General features: G+C 46.8%; 1 long non-coding RNA gene across 1 annotated transcript; it reads right to left on the reverse strand.

The window, feature by feature from the left end:
• Nucleotides 1-1,825: 1,825 nt before the first annotated feature.
• Nucleotides 1,826-4,238, reverse strand: LOC149286371 (uncharacterized). The gene is made up of 3 exons (XR_016277631.1): nucleotides 3,877-4,238; nucleotides 2,774-2,942; nucleotides 1,826-1,915 (listed from the first exon to the last, which is right to left on the reverse strand). It is a non-coding gene; the product is annotated as an uncharacterized LOC149286371 (long non-coding RNA).
• Nucleotides 4,239-5,406: the final 1,168 nt, after the last annotated feature.

Below are 5,406 nucleotides of genomic sequence, written 5' to 3' on the forward strand. Positions count from 1 at the left end.
GGTTCTCAGAAGTACACTCAATCCAGTTCTTAAAATCTGTCAGGTTGGTGGCTGCCTCCGAATCCCCAAGGCCCCTCTCCTGGCCCTTCCCAGAGGTCCCTTCCTCTCCGCACAGAGCTAGGCGATCCTGCCTTTGCTCCTGCTTTCCCCTCCTGGATCCCAGAGGCCTGGTCCCCTTCCCTTTCTCCCTCCGCTCTCCAACCTTCCCTCTTGCCCATCTGCACTGCTTTACCATTTCACCTTCAGCATCTCTTCCCTCCCTTTCTATTTTTCACATTCCTTCCATCTCTCTATCACAGACAGAAACACACCCACAGAGTGTGTGTATGCATAAAAGAGACACTTTGAGGCCCATTTCTTGAGAAAGGCAGGATAATCAATATACAAATAAGTCATTTGGAAAGGTAAGCAAGGGGGATTGGGACCTGGACTCCAATTTTGGTGAGGGTCAAGTGCCAGAGAGCAGCCTCAAAAGAGCCTTAAGACATCTCTAAGACAGGAATGGCCTGTTGTTGATGTGGGGAAGGGGTCACATTGCCCCCCAGGGGATCTCAAGGGCACCCCCACATTGTATTCCCTTGAGGATGGATAAACAATATTTTGCCCCTCAATATCTGACAGCATCCCTTTTGCCCCTGTTTTCTGATACATTGCAGGGACAAGGGAGCCATTTTACACAACAGTATCAAAACGATGAAGGAGGGCCAAAAAAGCAGCAAACTTGGTCAGGGATGGGCTGAGGAGCATTTGGAGCCAAAAAGCATATATCTCCATGGTTCCTTCCCACAAAATCCTAGAATTAAAAATTGAATATAGGATATTTAGAATTCTTAGAAACTGGAGAGCAATAGTGCCTCGCTAAACTACAAATTCCAAGATTTCCCAGTAAGTTGCTATGACACTTAAACTACATGTTAAAGGGATCTAGGAGTCCTGGTAGACCACAACTCGAACCTGGGTCAACAGTGTGATGCAGCAGCTAAAAACGCCAATGTGATCCTAGGCGACATCAATGTGCGTATAGTGTTATGGCAGGAGGTTGGACTGGATGGCCCTTCTAGTTTCTTTCAACTCTATGATTCTATGTTATAGATGAAGGGAAGTAATAGTGCAACTCTATTCTGCTTTGGTCAGGCCCTCACATGGAATACTGTGACCACTTCTGGTCACCACAATTCAAAAAGGATGTTGAGAAGTTGGAGTGTATCCAAAGGAGAGCAATGAAAATGATGAAGGGTCTGGAAACCATCAAGCTGTATGAGAAGTGGTTTAGGGAGCTGAGAATGTTTAGCCTGTAGAAGAGAAGGTTAAGAGTGGATAGCCCTGTTCAAATATTTGAAGAGATACTGAGGATGGAGCAAGCCTGCTTTCTGCTGCTCTAGAGCAAAGGACAGGGAACAATGGATGCAAACTACAGGAAAAGAGGTTCCACCTAAAGATTAGGAGGAACTTCCTGACATCAAGAATTATTCAACAGTGGAATATACTCCTTCAGAGAATGGTGGCGTCTTATTATTATTATTATTATTATTAATAATAATTTCTAAAGCACTCCTTCTTTGAAGGTCTTTAAAGAAAGGTCTTTGAAGATATTTAAACAAAGGCCTGGTGGCCATCTGTCGGGGATGCTTTCAATGTGTTTCCTGCATGGCAAGGGGTTGAACCAGATGGTCCTTGTGGTCTATTCCAGCTCTATGATTCTATAATTCTAAAGTGGAATCATAGTGCCATGATAATGTAGAATGAAAGGGCCCTCAGTCTTCATAGTAAGGGCAATGAATTCAGCTTCCTTACCCACAGAGGCCACATTCTCATAATTCTCCATTATCACATAATTGTACATAAGTCTTTGCTTCTTTGTCAACAGTTTCCATTCTTCCAAAGTGAAATATACTGCCACATCCGCAAAGGTCACCTGCAAAAGAAAAAAACCCTCATCCAGAGAATGACTAATAAAAAGGGGGGGAGGAGCACATGATGCATCCCAAAAATTATTTGATCACCTCAGAATTTAGTCCAGGAAATAAACTTTAATTGCTGTTAGCAAAAAAAAAAAAAAAAAGCTACTGCCTTTGAGGTCCAATTTGTCTCAAATTCTTCCAATACAATATACAATATAATAAACAATATAATTTAGGCCATGGCTGTGATATTGATGATGGATTAGGATACTGACTATACCAAAACGTATCGTATATTTAGCCTCCAAAGATTATAGTGCATTTAGCCATTTGTTGCCAAATTTCAGAGGCGAATGTCACTATTAAAAAGCAGTTCTGGGGAGCACTCTGGGCTTGAGGGCCATGGGGCCACCCCCAATTTATATCCAGAGATATTCCCCCATATCCCCCAACATTACACAGATGGGAAAAACAAGACACATGTGGACAAGCAACACCAGAAAGTGGTGAAGATGGTCAAAGTTGTTTATCAGGAATATAAGACAAGCAAGGAAGGGCACCGCAGTTTGCTCTTGCCTCAGACTCCTATCAAGGGCAAGTCCCTGCCCCCTTCTTTCTTCTCCCCTCCCCACTTTTGAGTTGATGGGGTGCAAACTCCTTGGCATTCATTATGCAGAAATTGAAGTGAGCTGAAGAAGGGGGAAAGTGGGAAGAGAAGAGAGAAACCAGGACATTTTAAAAGTCCCCGAAATAATGGGTGACAGAGGATTAACCAGGACTGTCTCTGCCAAACTCGGACAGTATTTTATATGCTTCCTTTCATAAATTGGCCCAGCAGTGACACAGATGAAGCTAATAGGATAGTGACTCACCAAAGAATAGTTGTACCTTGGCAGCCTCTTTCTCTTGGGGCCCAACTCCCTCCGCTTGGCCTCTGTGTCGGCCATCAGGTGGACAGGGGGATCCTGGTGGTCCTGCACTTGGCTCACTTCCAGCAAGAGAGGCCCCACAGCTGTGTACAAGGAGGCCAAGGTGTAGGTCCTGAGAAAAGGGACCAGGGTTAGGATTGGCTTGGCAAGAAACCCTGCAGCACTCAAAGACACAGAGAACAGTATCCTATTAGTGAATTGCCAAGAGTGGCCACCAGATGGCGGTCCAGGATAGAAGTTGGTGAGAAGCCCAAAGAGGCTACAGTGCCCTGAGTGTCCACAAGAGGGCGACATTGTATTAGGAATGTTCTTGATTGATAAAACTAGTCTATGGGGACTAATGTGATTTTCCCATTGGCTCCCCATTCAAGCGGGGGTGTGGCCTCCTTTGCTCTACCTGGACCTTCCTCTGCTCCCATTGGCTGCCTATTCCCCACCAAAGGGTTCAGCCTTATCCCAGCAACAACAGAGAGAACAACACCCCCCCCCCCTTGGTTGCCCTGAAAGTGAAAGAACCACCGGAAGGAAATGGGGGGAATTGCAGCACTGCATCATGGGAAATTTGCAGCCGGGGGGTTTGCGGTGGTGAAAGAGAGCAGAAGCAAAGCTGCATTCCACACCAGACCAAAGAGACACACTTCCTTCTTTTTGGCCCAAGGAGCCTGGCCTCCTTCTGACTCTGGAGCCTCAGGAGAGAAAGAGAAGCCTCTGTTCAACTGAGACTCAGAGAAGGTTCTGGAATGTTATTCCCCACAGTCACAAACAGCACAAAATGGCCTCTGAAACACAAAATGGCTGCCTCTGCCTCTGCCTCAGTGCTTGGCAGTTGGCAGTTTGAGGCCTTCAGGGAACCCAAAATGGAGGATGAAAGGGCTCCAAAGTCAGAAGCATTTCCAAACCTTAACAACACCTAAAATCTTTCCTGATGCTATAATTCAGAGATTCACTGAGACACTCTTTATAAATACGTCTTTCCATGTCTTTATAAATAAATAAAACTTAATAATACTATGCTACTACTAATAATAGTAATAATAATTTACAACCAGGAGATTTCTCCCTGTGGCTTCTCCCCCAGAGGCCTCTGCATATGCTCAGAAGCCCCTTCTTCTTCTTCTACAGAATCCTCCAGAGGTCTCTCTGCTCCTCCTCCTCCTCAGGCCCTTCCTCTAAGCCAGGGGTAGGCAACCCTTTTGAGCCGGGGCCCGGGTTGTTGTCCCTCAGACAACTGGGGGGCCGAAGCCAAAAAATAAATAATTAAATACTTTTTTTAAAAAAAAATTAAATAAATAAATAAACTGGGACAAATGTAGGACAACATTTTCAAATGGTGGACACTTTTTTAAAAAAAGTGGAGGACACATGAAAAAATTTGCTGATTTTTAAAAAAATGTTAATACACTGGAACCTCGCCATACGCGGGGGATCCGTTCAATTGAATGGGACGCGCCGCCCCTTCCGCCCCGTGCGCGCACTGCGTCTTAAGCGCGTGTGCTCAAGGCCGCATATTGCGAGCGCGCGTATGGCGAGGTTCCACTGTATAAATGCATGTTTCTGAGGCATCTAGACAATTGCCCCTTCGTGCGAGAGGCCAAAGGCCCCGGTGGCAATCGGTGGCAGGACCGGGCTGGGGCCAGTCCCAAGGCCTTGCCGGGCCGCATCCGGCCTGCGGGCCGCAGGTTGCCTACCCCTGCTCTAAGCCTTTCTCCTATTCCTCCCCCTCCTCCTCCTCAGGTCCTTCTTCTAAGCCTTCCTCCTCTTCTCCTCTTCCTCAGGCCCTTCCTGTAAGCCCTTCCTCTTCCTCCTCCTCCTCCTCCTCAGGACCTTCCTCTAAGCCTTCCTCCTCCACCTCCTCCTCCTCCTCCTCCTCCTCTTCAGGTCCTTCTTCTAAGCCTTCCTCTTCCTCCTCCTCTTCCTCAGGCCCTTCCTGTAAGCCCTTCCTCTTCCTCCTCCTTCTCCTCCTCCTCAGGCCCTCTAAGCCTTTCTCCTCCTCCAGCCCTTCCTCTAAGCCCTCCTCCTCCTCCTCTTCTTCCTCAGGACCTTCCTCTAAGCTTTCCTCCTCCTTTTCCTCCCAGACTTTGGGGGAGAATTGTGTGCCTTCAATTCCTTCCTGAGGATCCTAAGGCAAAACTGTCACAGGAGTCTCTTTGTAGGTTTAGTCGAAGGGGGTTTGCCATTGCCATCATTTGAGGCTGAGAGAGTGTGCCTTGGTGGCTGGGGGTGTGTTGCGTGCCTTGAACTCGTGTCTAGTGACCCTATTCCCAGGTTTTCCTTGCCTTCAGGTTTGCCTTCCACTTTGCCCTTTGTCTTCCTCTGAGGTTGAGAGAGTGTCTGCTGCCCAAGGTTCCCCACAGTGGGTTTCATGGCCCAAAATGAATGCCATTTTCATCATTTAGATGTGTGTTTGTGTGTGTGTTGTATGCCTTCCAGCTGGCCATTGGTCTTCCTCTGAGTCTGAGAGAGTGTGACTTACCCAAGGTCACCCATTTTATATAATGGGTCTTGAGCACCCATGGATTTTCTATCCAAACCAAATCCCAAAGGATACCAAGGGCCTATTGTTTTTCCATCTTTTT

Source organism: Sceloporus occidentalis, unplaced genomic scaffold, assembly GCF_023333645.1.
Source record: "Sceloporus occidentalis isolate IW3139 unplaced genomic scaffold, rSceOcc1.0.p SCAF_69, whole genome shotgun sequence".
Lineage (NCBI taxonomy): Eukaryota > Metazoa > Chordata > Lepidosauria > Squamata > Phrynosomatidae > Sceloporus > Sceloporus occidentalis.